Source organism: Heterodontus francisci, chromosome 27 (assembly GCF_036365525.1).
Source record: "Heterodontus francisci isolate sHetFra1 chromosome 27, sHetFra1.hap1, whole genome shotgun sequence".
Taxonomy (NCBI): Eukaryota; Metazoa; Chordata; class Chondrichthyes; order Heterodontiformes; family Heterodontidae; genus Heterodontus; species Heterodontus francisci.
The window spans coordinates 40,324,693-40,339,458 of record NC_090397.1 but is presented as its reverse complement, the minus strand read 5'-3'; the positions used below and the strand labels follow the sequence as shown (position 1 = coordinate 40,339,458).

At 44.5% G+C, this 14,766-nt stretch overlaps 1 protein-coding gene across 3 annotated transcripts in view; it reads right to left on the bottom strand.

Moving 5' to 3' along the window:
- Positions 1–7,201, bottom strand: part of trabd (TraB domain containing) — a 49,452-nt gene extending 42,251 nt beyond the window's left edge. Inside the window, exons 1-2 of one of the 3 annotated variants that reach the window (XM_068059163.1) lie at positions 7,060–7,201; positions 3,279–3,396 (exon numbers count right to left, since the gene is read on the bottom strand). The gene's annotated coding sequence lies outside the window, so the exon portion shown is untranslated. Of the gene's footprint in view, positions 1–3,278; positions 3,397–6,693; positions 6,788–7,059 lie in introns of those variants that run through there. The other 2 variants (XM_068059161.1, XM_068059162.1) reach the window with 2 other exon arrangements.
- Positions 7,202–14,766: the final 7,565 nt, after the last annotated feature.

Sequence of the window (14,766 nt, the reverse complement as noted above, 5' to 3'; positions counted from 1 at the left end):
AGCCTCACAGCTCCAGCGACCCGGGTTCAATTCTGGGTACTGCCTGTGTGGAGTTTGCAAGTTCTCCCTGTGTCTGCGTGGGTTTTCTCCGGGTGCTCCGGTTTCCTCCCACAAGCCAAAAGACTTGCAGGTTGGTAGGTAAATTGGCCATTATAAATTGCCCCTAGTATAGGTAGGTGGTAGGGAAATATAGGGACAGGTGGGGATGTGGTAGGAATATGGGATTAGTGTAGGATTAGTATAAATGGGTGGTTGATGGTCGGCACAGACTCGGTGGGCCGGAGGGCCTGTTTCAGTGCTGTATCTCTAAACTAAACTAAACTAAAAACCTTATAGAGTGCCTTTTGGAAATCCAAGCATACTACATCTACTGGCTCCCCTTTATCTATCCTCCTAGTTACGCCTTCAAAAACTCTAATAAATTTGTCAAACATAATTTCCCTTTCATAAAACCATGTTGACTCTGTCCGATCATACTATGATTTCTCAATGCAGTTAAACTTTCCTTGATAATAGATTCCAGCATCTTTCTGATGACTAATGTCAGACTAACTGGCCTGTAGCTCCCTGTCTTCTCTCTCCCTCCTTTTTTGAATAGCGGTGTTACATTTGCTAACGTCCAATCCATTGTGACTGTTCTAGAATCTAGGGAATTTTGGTAAATCATGACCAGTGCATCCACTATCTACAGGCTATGGAAATCTTTAAAAAGCACAGTGAAATTGGGAAAGGATGAATATTGATAAAAGACACAATTACAGCAGTAGAAGGGAATTTCATTCAGTAAGGATGATCAGGCAGTGGAAACACCATGGGTAGAGAGATCAGGGAAGCATTTAAAAAAGAACAATCTGGTTTAATAGAACATCTTAATTTATGAAGGCAATGAATTTCTCATCTGTATACAGGAGTGTTTTAGAACAGACAGGAGAACGGCCACATTAGAATTACATTTTGGCACAAAAAGCATAATGGTGGTCACATATTACTTGGAAAACATGAATCTAAATGGCATGAAGGAGCAAAGGCATCGGGGGGAGTACAAATACATAAATCACTAAAAGTAGTGACGCTGGTTAATAAAGCCATTAAAAGACCAGAATTATACTGGGGCTCAAAGCATTTAATTATGAGCAGAGGTTCATAAATGTTGTATTTGTTTGTATTCCCTTGCATTTAGGATGTTTAAGTGTGTTCTAATCAAGACATTTAAATGATAAAGGAATTTGATGGGATAGAAACAAAGAACTCTAATACTACAAACGAAGACAAGGGTCATAATCTTAAAACTAGAGCTAGGCCAAATGAGTAAATTCAGGAAGAAATTTTCAAGCCTGAAAGACAGAATTTTATTAAGTGAGCACATGAAGGGATATGGAGAAAAGACTGGCAAATTGGGTACAATACAGATCATCCACAATCTAATAGAATGGCCGAACAAGTTCGAGGGGCTGAAGGGGAAAGAGGATATTCACTTACATTTAGTACTTTATAAAACTATTAATATTAAATGCTTATGGCCTTACCTACTTCCAATTATATCATTGCATTTGATATTAAAACTCAAAAGTATAAGGGAGCAGAGTTAAAACAGCTAAAGTGACAAAACTGTTGAAGTACTCTGGGTTACCAGTTATATCTGCCCTATGATGCTTGATGTTTCAAATACAAGGCATAAAAAGAAAAAGTGGCAGAAGAATTAAAGATGATAAATCAGAAAAGTGAAACTCAAGTGGTTTGAGATGATCATCAGAACCTTCATGATTGGATTATTTAAATAAATTGATTTAGTGATATCTCACCATTCATACTGAAACAGAGGATTTCTGTTTAAAATTGATTTCCTTACCACTGCATTGTAACCTAGCAGGTGGTTCATTTAACAGGTTTTACAATGCCATTTACAGGTGAAAATAGCATGGTGTGAATTGGTATTATTGAAGGAAGTTCTGACTGGTTATCACAAAGCATTACTAGGCTATTTTAATAGATTGCAGGAAAATTCACAATCTTGTAGATCTTGAATGACTGACTATACATTACACAACATTGTAAACAACAAAAGCAAAGGCTGGGGCTGACTACAGCCTCTAATTCACCAACAGTAATCTAGCATTAATCAGACTGAAGTTTATAAAATGAGATTACAATAAGCAGGTTTTTCCAACAACCGTAGTTTTGGCCTCAGAATATGCAGAACTTCCCAAACTTTTTTTTCGCTGAATCCCCATTTACAGATTCTTGTCCTATGTAGCCCACCCTCGTTGCAAGAAACAGTATTTTTGCATAACTAACATTAGTACAGATATAGCTGGTAACCCAGAGTATTTCAGCAGTTTTGTCACTTCAGCTGTTTTAATTCTGCTCCCTTACACTTCTGGATTTTAGTATTAATGTATGATATGCAATCATATCATTCGAACTCACTGGCTGGGAAAGTCCTTGGATTTGCTCCTGCTTCAACGGTATAACTTTGCCTGCAGTGAGGTGCGAATCCCTTTTACATGACTTAATGGGGTTTCCACCATAACCTCTGGTGAAATAATGCCAGTGAAGCTGAAGCAGATCCAAGGCCACTATAATGGTCTAAGCAGTTTCACCTAATGGAAAACTGCAGACCTCTCCTCACTTCAGGTTGATATGTGAGTTACAAGATGAACAATCCGCAGCAGATGGTGCTATAATAGGTCGGCGAACAGGCTGTTTGGGTGTGGAACAAGGAGTAATGAATCACTGCATTCCAGAGGAGACAGAATATAAGTTTATCTTTTTTGTGCAAACAGAAAGATTCATGGGCACAAATGTCATTATTCATTTATTTTTCAATTTTAGAGGGCACCAAGCAAGCAGTAACACAAAATCCAAGCAGGGCAAATGAAACTCCAGAAAAGTGCAAAGCACTAGATAAAGCAATAAATGAGGGGACGGCGAGGTTTTGTGTGAAAAAAGGATGGCTATTCATCTCTTCCCTCTAAACATCATGGGGATCCAAGGGCTTCGATGCACAGATGGATATTCCATCATTCCCTGAAGAACTCAGGGCAAAGAACTTTCTAAACAAATTTCTGAAGCAGAGTTTGGGGGGGCTTGCAGCTAATTACTTATCTCTCTATGACAGTGGGGACCTTGAGGCTCATAAACACTTTAAAGAAATTTATGCTGCAGAGGTATGTCTGCGATCCCACCTATAGTTTATCATACTTTTTAAACTATTAATACCACAGTGATTGTTTTGACTGCTACAAAATTTCAAAGTTACATATGAGAATACCACTTACTGCCCCAGCACAAGCTGTACTCTCCACGTGCCGCACTGATGCCACAGGAACAAATAAACACCAATTGCAGCAGAGATGCTGAAGCCTCATCACCTTGGAAATCACCATCAGTGTTATTCTGCAAATGAAAAGTTAAATAAAATTCAAATTTCTAAAACTTACAAATTAGATTATTCTTTAAGCTCTTCAATCACACCTCACAACAAATGTAACTTACAGGCCCACCAAAACTCTCATTAATTGGAATGCTCACAGGCGTGTTTAAAATCTGCCACTATCCCATATGAAGAATCACCAATCACCAACTTCATCTGTTTTCTCTTGTTCTCTATCCTACTAGATAAAGGCAATACTATGCAGACCAAGTTATCTTTGAAAACCAGAACAAACTCTGACTTATTCAGTCCCTTTCACATGGGACATTTGAAAGCACTTCACACACAATGAAGTACTTCTGAAGTAGTCACTGTTCTAAGTGAAATGTGGCAGCCAATTTGCCCACAGCAACATCTCACAAATGCAAATAAGATAATTCGCCACATCTGTTTTACTGATATAATAAAAGCAAAATATTGCGGATGCTGGACGTCTGAAATAAAAACAGAAAGTGCTGGAAATATTCAGGTCAGGCAGCATCTGTGGACAGAGAAACAGTTAACCTTTCAGGTCGATGACTCTGCATCAAAACATGTTTTACTGATGTTGACTGAGACACTGGGAGAACTCTGTTGCTCTTCTCTGAATAGTGCCATGCGCAGACAGGGCCTCAGTTTAACACCACATTGGAAATATGGCACCGTCAACAGCGTAGCATTTCCTCAGAAATGCTCTGGCATCAGCCTACATTGTATGCTCAAAGCTCTAGAATGGAGCTTGAACTTTTGATCTTCTGATTCAGTTGGTAAGAGTAGTACGACTGAGCCAACACTGACACTAAAATACAAGCGCAAGGACTCTTAGCACTACAGGTGAATTTTAATTAAAAGTCTTAGCTTCACAAAAGCAAAGTTTTGAGCGCCTTTATGTTCGACAGTGCAGGGAAGAACTGAACTGGACAGGTGTCTGATCATCAACCTTTACGCTGAACTATGTTGCTGTCTCTCCACGGTGTCCATCTGACCTCTCTCCAATGGCTTCAAACAGACTAGTCAAATTGAACAAAATAGGCAGACAAAAACTTAAAAGTTTCTGTGACAAACTAAATTTAAATACTTCTTTCAAGCTCAGAATGAGCTGCCAAACATCCCTTTAAGAATTTTAAAAAATTTAAATAATTGAAAAGACTTTTTCTTTTATCGCTCTTAATTCAATCTTTCTGTCAAAGAACAAAGAACAGTACAGCACAGGAACAGGCCATTCGGCCCACAAGGCTGCGCCAATCATAATGCCTGTCTAAACTAAAATCTTCTGCACTTCCGGTGTCCGTACCCCTCTATTCCCATCCCATTCATGTATTTGTCAAAATGCCTCTTAAACGTCGCTATCGTACCTGCTTCCACCACCTCCCCCGGCAGCAAGTTCCAGGCACTGTCTCTCTCTATTTTACTTTCTTACTTAATTTGACATTGGATTAACTATTCTGACACTTGCTGGTTCAGACTCTGCACTGCTCATTAACAATTCTTCAAATCTGATTCGTTACGGAAATACACAGTTGCTTGCCCTGCTCGCAAGGGCCCAGTTCTCCTGTAGAGGGCTCTGCAGTGAAATGGATTTCTAGTCACCGCAAGTTCCAGTCTAAATGCCCAGAGAAACACTTGCGCTTGTCCAAGTACTAACGAACAACTGGTGCCACTTGTTTGTTGGTGATGCAAAATATGGGCCAAGGTCTAGATTCTGAGTCGACTGTTTCTAAAAAGTCATTTTCAGTACTTGATTTTTTTATCCCCATATTTATCATGACAGAAAGAAGGCAATACCAAATTACATTCAAAAAAACTTGCAAAAAAAAGTCTCAATTTCCCCAATCTTTACGTGGGTCTCATTAGCTCCCGTCAGGTTCCATGCCCACATTGTAAATGCATTTCAGTACATATATGCAGAAAACACTGGTCTATTATATGCTGGCCTCCTACTAGGATGGTAACATAGAGAGGAAAGTAGTGCAGATAAAGTGATGGGTCTGTTTGAACATCAATTTGTGGTATAACTAGTATAGAAGTAACCTCTACAGAGAACCATTGACAATTACTGCACTTGGCTTAAAATAGGACTCAGACTTCCAGAATATTCTTTGTTTGACTTATAACAGAGGTATATTATGGAAACACTTCCATTGAAGCTGCCAGTGCGATTATGTCCTGTTTACAATGGTCAGAATACCAATAATTATTGGGATCAAAGCATGAAAACACAACTCCTCCCAAGTTCTGCCTTCAAATAAGTTCCTCTCAATGAGGCTCAAGTCTGATTCCCTAATAAGGCTAGTTCCTCCAAATTCAAATGCAACAAAAAGACCTGGTTAAATAAAGTGTGTGTACTGAAAATACTCAGCAGGTCAGGCAGCATCTGTGGAGAGAGAAGCAGTAAAAGCTTCAAGTCTGTGACAAACTGCCTGACCTGCTGAGCACTTCCTGCTTTTATTTCAGATGTCCAGCATCTGCAGTATTTTGCTTTTATTATAAAAAGATCTGGTTATCAGATACTTCGACTTTTGTATTGCAGACTCTAAGACTCATATAACAATACTATTACGAGTCCTGAAAAAGAGTGGATGCAAATTAAATATTCATTACACAATCTGTTGTGTAGTTGCATGTTGAGAAGTAGGTGTTGTGCAAATCAATTATGGCACAAGACTGGTATAAAATAAGTCATGCAAGGAAACTCAGTAAGCTTAACTGTAATTGTTTTGAAATTATAATGGAAAAGAAAGCTGCCATTTGTATTTTGAACAATATAAGGATCCCCCATGAACTGGACTTACTGTATTCAGTGAGTGAGTGAGTGAGTGAGTGAGTGAGACAGAAATATACTGGCATTTTATAGCAGATTAGAAGATTATACATTCTGTACTAACAGTACATTTCAGTGATTTTCTGTTTTGGGTACATGTGATGCTACTGTAATGCCCAAAAATGTGCCAAACACTTTCCGCAATATTGCTTTTAGATTATGACAATAACCTCAATGCATTTCCATCGCTATTAAATTTCTTAATCACTTTTTAAAGTCGATGAAAGTGTAATGCCATTTCTGACACCTAAGTTGCGTATAAACGTTTAAGCATCATTGCACGTCAATAAAATAAACTTAAATTGTTAGGTTACTCAAGGAATTCATCGCAATGTATACTTGAATCAAAACTGCATCCCACCATATGGTAGTGATGCTTCTCGTAAACTAAACAGACACTGAACATATGTTACATTAATCCCATCACGAAAATCGCAGACCAACCCGAATAGCAACTCACCGTCGTCAGTTCAGATACACAAATGGACTGAAGACTTTAACAGGACCGTGAGTCACAAAGAAAGTACAACTGCAATCCAGCTAGTGTTGGTGAACATGATCTGCGCAAACTGCACGCTGGGAGATGGAGTTCCACCCACCTTCCCGCCGCCCGTGAGCTAGAACCGGTGACGTCACGGAGGACTACAACACCCAGAGATCAGCACGCTTTCCGCACATGCGCAACCTTGGCCCACACGCTAGCTGCTTTGGTAAGTTTAGGCCTCAAGCGCTCCCGTCCACGCGCTTACTCATCGCTCGCGGCAAACAGTCGCGAGGAAGAGACTTTTTTTTAAAAAATAAAGTAAAGCTTGGTGAGAAGTCCTACCTTTTAAACAGCCGCCAATGGAGGCCTTAGTGGAAGCTGGAGCAGCAGCGTAGCGCCGGGAGGACACGCAGATCATCGGCGGTGGCAACCGGCTCCGAACGCGCGCTGCCTGCCAACTGGCCGCCACGCGACCCAGTTCCATCTGTGACGTAACCCCGAGCTCGCTCACAGTCCAGGAGGGACAAACTTGTTCCAGGCGGCCCCAACTCTTAGAGTCAAGTTGGCTGATTATTTTTTTTAATTAAGTGATTTCATAACATTTGGGGTTGAATTACTTCTTTACTACATTCCATTCATAAGCAGTAATCAAAAATTCTGATGAATGGCCGCCACCTCAAATATTGACTCCTTTTTTCTCTCTCTACAGATGCTGTCTGACCTGCTGAGTATTACCAGCATTTTCTGTTTAATATTAAACACACAATTGGTACATGCTTTACCTTTAAAAAGGAAAGTGAAAGTGACACTTAGATTTTCCCCTTCCTCTCCCACCCAACTTCCCCAGCCTTCCTTTCAATTTCTGCTCCCTTCACGATTGTTGTTCATTGCCACTCAATTTCCCCTTCTCTTACCCTATTATCGCCAGTCATTTGTTTTCCTTTCCTCTCCCTTCAGCATTGTTTCTATCAGAGTACTGTTGCTTCAACCGATTCCAGTTGCGCTTTTTTTTTAAAAAGGGGGCGATAAAAGGGCAACTACAGGTCTGTCAGTCTAACGTCAGTGGCGGGGAATGTTTTAGACAATAATCCAGGACAAAATTAATTACATAAGATATAGGAGCTGGATGGATAAGGCTATCTGGGCCTTCAAGCCATTCAACATGATCTACCTTCTCTTGGAAAAGTATAAATTAATTAATTTGTTAAAGGCAAGTTGTGTTTGACTAACTTGATTTACTTGATGAAATTACAGTGTGGTTGATGTGTAAATGGATCAGAGTGTTTGACAAGGACTTAAGTAAAATTAAGGCTCATGGGATTCAGAGGACAGTGGCAGCATGGATACAAGATTGGTTAAGGGACATAAAGCAAAGGGTAGTGATGAATGGTTGTATACTTCCCACCAGTCTGAAAAACAATATGTTCCACAGGGATTAGGACCACTGCTCATTTTGATATAAATGACCTGGACTTGGGTTTATGGGGCATAATTTCAAAGTTTGCAGATGACACATAACTCAGAAATGTAGTAATCAATCAGGAGTAAATAAAAACAAGAAATGCTGGAAATACTAAACAGGTCTGGCAGGATCTGTGGAGAGAGAAGCAGAGTTAATGTTTCAGGTCAGTGACCCTTATAATCAAGACCACAATTGTTGACAACGCGATCGGTAGGTGGCGCTGTTTTGGCACATGCGCAGATACAGCATGTGCCACGAAAACGTCACAGCCTGCGACTGTTGCAGCTGCCAGGACTAAAGATGGCGCTGCTCAAAAAAATCACAGAGATGAAACCTAACAAACACGTGTCAGAATACAATGGCCAGAGTGAGAGAGTGGAGCGGGCTGGGGAGAGCAGCGGTAGCGGTGCCGGGGAGGGAGGGGGGAGAGAAAGATGGGGGGGGAGGGGGGGAAAGAGGGAGAGGGAGGGGGGAAAGAGGGAGAGGGAGGGGGGAAAGAGGGAGAGGGAGGGGGGAAAGAGGGAGAGGGGGGGTGAAAGAGGGAGAGGGGGGGTGAAAGAGGGAGGGGGGGTGAAAGAGGGAGAGGGGGGGTGAAAGAGGGAGAGGGGGGGGTGAAAGAGGGAGAGGGGGGGTGAAAGAGGGAGAGGGGGGTGAAAGAGGGAGGGGGGGGGTGAAAGAGGGAGGGGGGGGGTGAAAGAGGGAGAGGGGGGGTGAAAGAGGGAGAGGGGGGGTGAAAGAGGGAGGGGGGGTGAAAGAGGGAGGGGGGGTGAAAGAGGGAGCGGGGGGGGTGAAAGAGGGAGCGGGGGGGGTGAAAGAGGGAGAGGGGGGGTGAAAGAGGGAGGGGGGGTGAAAGAGGGAGAGGGGTAAGGAAGGGGGGAGGGGGAGAGCTGGGGGGAGAGGGAGGAAGGGGAGAGAGTGGGGGGGGGGAGCAGCAGAACGGAAGAGGAGTGCCTTTTTCTGTGCATGCGCCATAAACAGAACAGCAAAAGACTTACTGGCCAGTCCCTGGACCCGGTGACACCAAGGTCTTCGCACGCTCACTCCCCGCGGCCTCTCGCCTCCGGCCCTCTCCATTCAGCCGTTCCCTCCAGCTGCGGATGCCCAATCCAGTTGCTTTCTCCCCTACCCAGTTGCTTTCTCTACTTCTCCTCGGTACTTCAGGCATTGCAACTGTTTGGTCCCTGCATTTTGCATGCTCCCTCTCCCCACCCCTCCCCGCACTCCCCACCCCTCCCCCTCTTCACCCACCCCTCCCTCTACCCCCCCACCATAGTTGAATATCTGAAGTGCAGTTGCAAAGTCGGGGAAATAGCATGCAAAACAAAACCTCAACAATTCTGGGTTTAATTATTGAAAAGTTTTATTAAGTTCATTAAGTATCCAAGGAACTGCTGTGCATGGATACATGAGTGTTGTGTCCAGCATTCCCGTTAGACAGACAGGCCGAGTCTCTGCTATGCACAGCTAAAGAGATTGTTCCTGGAGAGCCTTGTGGTGAATAAACGCTTGGCTCTCTATTCCACTACTGTATTGTCCATGTGAAGAAGGCAAAGTCACAAGAGTCTGAGCTCAGTCTATTCTTAGTGAATGTTCCCCAAGCGCATCCCAATGTGCATTCCCAATTCATCCATAAATGCAATGTTCCTTTCCACATCGTGATGAGCTCCGCAGCATGATCCAGTTGCCTTCGTTGCTTGAATGCTGACCTTAAGTCTCAAGGATTGTTTTCTCGACGGCATGTTTTACATGAAAAGAAATAAAGCAAATCAGAGTCAGAGCTTGCCTCCCTCCATCCACTGAAATTACTGTTGTGCACACCTTTTTAAGTTCTGCAGTGAAGGCACCAATTGATAACGTCGCCAATGAAGCACTTATTACCCACCTCAGATGCAGGAATCAGCACATCCTTGCGTCCTCTCCCGCACTGCCTCCTTTGCTTGAATGCCGTCCTTAAGTGTCAAGGATGGTTTTCTCAAGGGCACGTTTTACCTGAAAGTAAATAAGGAAAGAACATCAGTGTCAGAGCTTCCCTCCCTCCAATGGAATTACTTTTGAGCATGCTTTGTGTTCTGCGGTAAAGGCATGTACTGATAACACCGCCAATGAATCACTTAGTACCCACCTCAGCTGTAGGAGGCAGGATGATGTTATTGCCCCCATCTCGTGATGGTTCAATGCTGCTCTCAGGGAAAACATGAATGATGTGAGGGTGCTGGAAAAGAAGCACATTTCTTTTGGGCTATGAACATAAAGCTGGCCATTTAGCCCAGCAGTTCCCTGCTAGTGGTTATGTTACTCGTGCATCTTCCCATCCATTCCCATTTAATCCTGCCTACTACTATCACCAGTTGTGTTCACAGCAAGGGCATTCACATTTCTGCTACCACTGGACACGGCATGCTTGTTTCTTTTAGTGCTCAGTCTCTTCTTGCTGAATGTTCCCCAAGTGCTTGACCCCTTTGGACGCCCTCTCTGCTTGACAGGCAGCAACTGGCAATTGCGGAGTCTCACAAGGCTCTGCATGGTTGTTTCAACGTCGGATGGGGAAACAGGTGGCTGTGTGTCCATGTACACTGCCCTGATGGGTGTAGGAGCAGGCAACTGTGTGCCCATGTGCACTGCCCTGATGGATGTAGGAGCAGGTAACTGTGTGTCCATGTGCACTGCCCTGATGGGTGTAGGAGCAGGCAACTGTGTGCCCATGTGCACTGCCCTGATGGGTGTAGGAGCAGGTAACTGTGTGTCCATGAGCACTGCTCTGATGGGTGTAGGAGCAGGCAACTGTGTGCCCATGGGCACTGCTCTGATGGGTGTAGGAGCAGGTGACTGTGTAACTGAGCAGCAAGGAGAGGGTACCGCAGGTAGGGGAAGTGGAGATTTGAACAGGCAGGCATATGTATGGTCCATCAGATCATTAGGCCAGGGGGTGAGACGCTCAGGATCCAGGGTTTGTGACACGTGACTGATGTCCAGCGCGCGGCCACCTCCATCCGAAGGTGCTTCCGGGCAATTGTTGGGCATAGTAAATGGCTCCATCTCATCAGCCAGTCCTTGCTGCCAGCGGAGAGTCTGTTGCCGCAGCCAGTCCAGTCTCCTCATGAATGCTGCCGTTCCACTCTGCAGAACGGCCTGTTGTAGCTGGTACAATTGATCTGAAAGCAAGCGGTATTTTTCATTGTGGCTGAGGGGCCTTGGCTGTTCCTCTGTAATCACAATGGCAGCAGCCATGCCTGTCGTCGTTGGTGTCTGAGATGCACGCCAGCGACAATTGGGGGCGAGCCTGTCCAAAGGCAGACCCAGATGCTTCTGCACAACAACAGCATGTTTGCAGGGCAACAAAGTCTGAATGGAGAAGATGCAGCTGCAGGTAGCCTGGCCATCATGTATCTGCAGTGTGTACTGTTTGGCGCCAGAAATCACAGTCACTGTGCCTTCATCCTGCTCCTTGACATGTACTCGCTGAATGTGGCTATGATCCTGATGCATCAGCTTCATAGCATGACCGGTGAATCCCGTGTAAAATGATTGCAGATCTGCTGGCGCCTCTGCGATGCGCTTGAAAGAGGCTCCCTGCAGGAATGTGTAATAGGCACGCTCCCAATCCAGGACACTATTGTGGAAGATCAGCGCTGAGATGCATTCCTTCATGGATGAGGAGGAGTGGAGCAGGTGCTTTATCTTGCCATTCTCTGACTCAATGCGATTGTTGGTGTTGTTCCCAAACGTTAGGACTTTACTGCGTGAACATGCTGCCCACATCTCCTTCTGTGGAATCCAGTTTGTAAGCAGGTAGTCCTGCAGGGGTGGGTAGAGGTGTCCAATCCTTTCTACACAACTAGTGAGCTTCTCCTCCAAAGGTGCATGAACCATTTCCTTGCAGATCATAAACAACTGATCCCTCAGTTCACCATTCAGTGGGTAGCTGCTGATCTTCCTCCTCATGCTCTGCATCACATGGAACTGACAGAGGAGAACCGTTGCAGCTGGGAGATGCTTTCTGATCGCATTGATCTCATTGATGTCTTTATCCACAATGGCTGATCTCACGCGGCAGGCGCTGGATCCCATGAAATCAACAAAAAACACCCACAATCTTGTCCAGCATCTGAGCCGTCTCATTCCTCACCATGGCATAGAACACAGCCCTGCCCCTACCAACATTGTCCTGCACCATCACTTGGTACAGAGGGTAGCCGCATTTGTTCACCTTGTACGTTCCGTCCATGAATAGCAGTTCAGGAAAGGCCTGCATGTGGGCCTTCATGGCTGGTGTCATGAAGGCAATATAGAGGATGCTGCTTCCCTGCAGGCCAACCCGCACTGCAGCCCCGTCCTGCTGAATCTTCTCCAGCGTATCACACAGCGCATCCATGCTGTCATCCCCTGTCTTGAGCCGGGATTTTACATTTCTAATGTCACTAAGGGTCACGGTCTTATTGAATGAACGCTCGATATAATCCTTCAGCTGTTTGTTCCCAGCCTGCAGCTTGACCAACTCTTCTACCTTCTGCCTTTCATCGTGGTTCAGTTGTCGTCTCCTTGCATAGAAGCGTAAACATTCTGGATGCAAAACATGACCGGTATGCACAAGATGGTAGGAGCTGACACACAGTTTGTTCTTGGTCGTATTGAATTTCACACTGATGAAGACCTCACAGCCCAGGGCGAGATACCTGAAAAATAACAGACATTCAATGAGCACGCCCCACGTGCCTCGTGCCGTCACAAAAACGCCAGCCATCCCCAGGTGTGTTGCTGGCAGCAGTTTACATGTGCACCATGACAAGGTCCCAACATCTGGTGCGCAACTGTTTCGCAGTCCAGAGGAGGTTGCGCTGAGGTGGTCGCCCAGCCATTGGTCTATCCAGGAAATCACAACAAAGGCAGTCCGTAGACACGGGGGCGGTATGCGCGTGGCTTTGTGGGCACAGGATCTCACTGACGAGATGTATTGATACTGCAAATCGAATCTTGGTTCAATGCACATCAAGGAACAGCTTTCCAGGACTGACAAGCTACACAAGTGGAAATGTAGTGACCGCAGCACCTACCTCTGATTCGGTCTCACTCCAGTGGAACGGATGCGTGGCTGCCCATAGTGTACACAGCACAGCCTCACTGAGGCATACTTAAAGCGGATGGGAATTTCGACTCGCCGTCTCTTGTTTTCCCTCTCAAGCGTATGGGTGCTCACTTTAAATAGACTCCCCGTTGCCTGTAAGCACAACAGTAAAGCGCATTTAAATAGCATTGTTAACATCGTGAAACATAACAAGGCACATCACAGGATGTGCCTGCAGACCATGCTACCTGTTGAAACATCTCAAGTTTACTGCTGAAGTCGTCATAACTCTCGAACTCCTGGGTTGTGAAGGTGGCAAGGAACTGCTCTGTGGAATCTACTGACGTTGCTATGACCGAAGTTTGAGGTTCAGGAAGGCTATTAAGGGACCACACGGGAAACATGAGATGAGATAAGAAATACAGAATGCACTCCATTAAAACGTTACAAAAACGAAAGTGACCGTTAAGACAGTAGGTTGCAGCACATGTACTGCCTGCACACAGCAACTCACAACAGGGACTGGAGACCATGCGGTGGCCCAGACAATGGAAATGTTTTCAGAGCAACTCACAACAGGGGCTGGAGAACATGCGGTGGCCCAGACAATGGAAATGTTTTCAGAGCAACTTACAAAGGCAGAGCAACTTACCTTGGAACAATCTCCTGTGTCAAATAAAAATGAAGCAAGTCTCCAAAACGAATAAATAATTCAGATAAAATGCGAGAAAATGCCCGACGAAACCTCTCCTCCTTCCACTTTCAAAAAGTCGCGCCGAAGCTTTGACGCATGCGCAGAGGCCAACCTGGCGCGTTGCCCGAGGAAGACGACGTAACGTGATGACGTCATCTGCGCATGCGCACAACGGTCCTGGGAGAGAGAGAGGGAACACCTGTTCTCGGAAGACTGATGCAGCAAAAGGCTGTGAAGTCTTGAACCTGTTTTGAAAGTTGAGGTTTGCTGAGAAGTAAAAGACCAACAGGATCACTAGAGATCACCTTATTCATGGACGTCCAGGTTTAAAGTGCACGGAAGAAGTGAGCAAAGGGAACATTCACTTTGAGAAAGGTCTGGGAGATCCAACCCATTGCAACTGGGAGGAGTTTGGGACTTTTATCTGCAAAGATTTCGCCATCAAGGAGGACTGTGTAATGTAGAAGTGTGGTGTGAGGTTGTCGAGTGTTTTATTAAGTGAAGACAATACCTTTCTCTGTAATGAAAACAGAAAGTGCTGGAAATACTCAGCAGGTCTGGCAGCATCCGTGCAGAGAGAAACAGAGTTTACGTTTCAAATGAAGGGTCACAGACCTGAAATGTTAACTCTGTTTCTCTCAACACCTACTGAGTATTTCCGGCACTTTCTGTTCTCATTTCAGAGTCCCAGCATCCTCTGTATTTTGCTCTTGCCTCTCGCTCTAACTTGGGATATCAGATACTTACAAAGTACTATTTAGTTAATATGGATTTTTAGTTTAGTTATAATAAGTCATCAAACATGAAATGTTGTCATGCAATTTGTTAAAT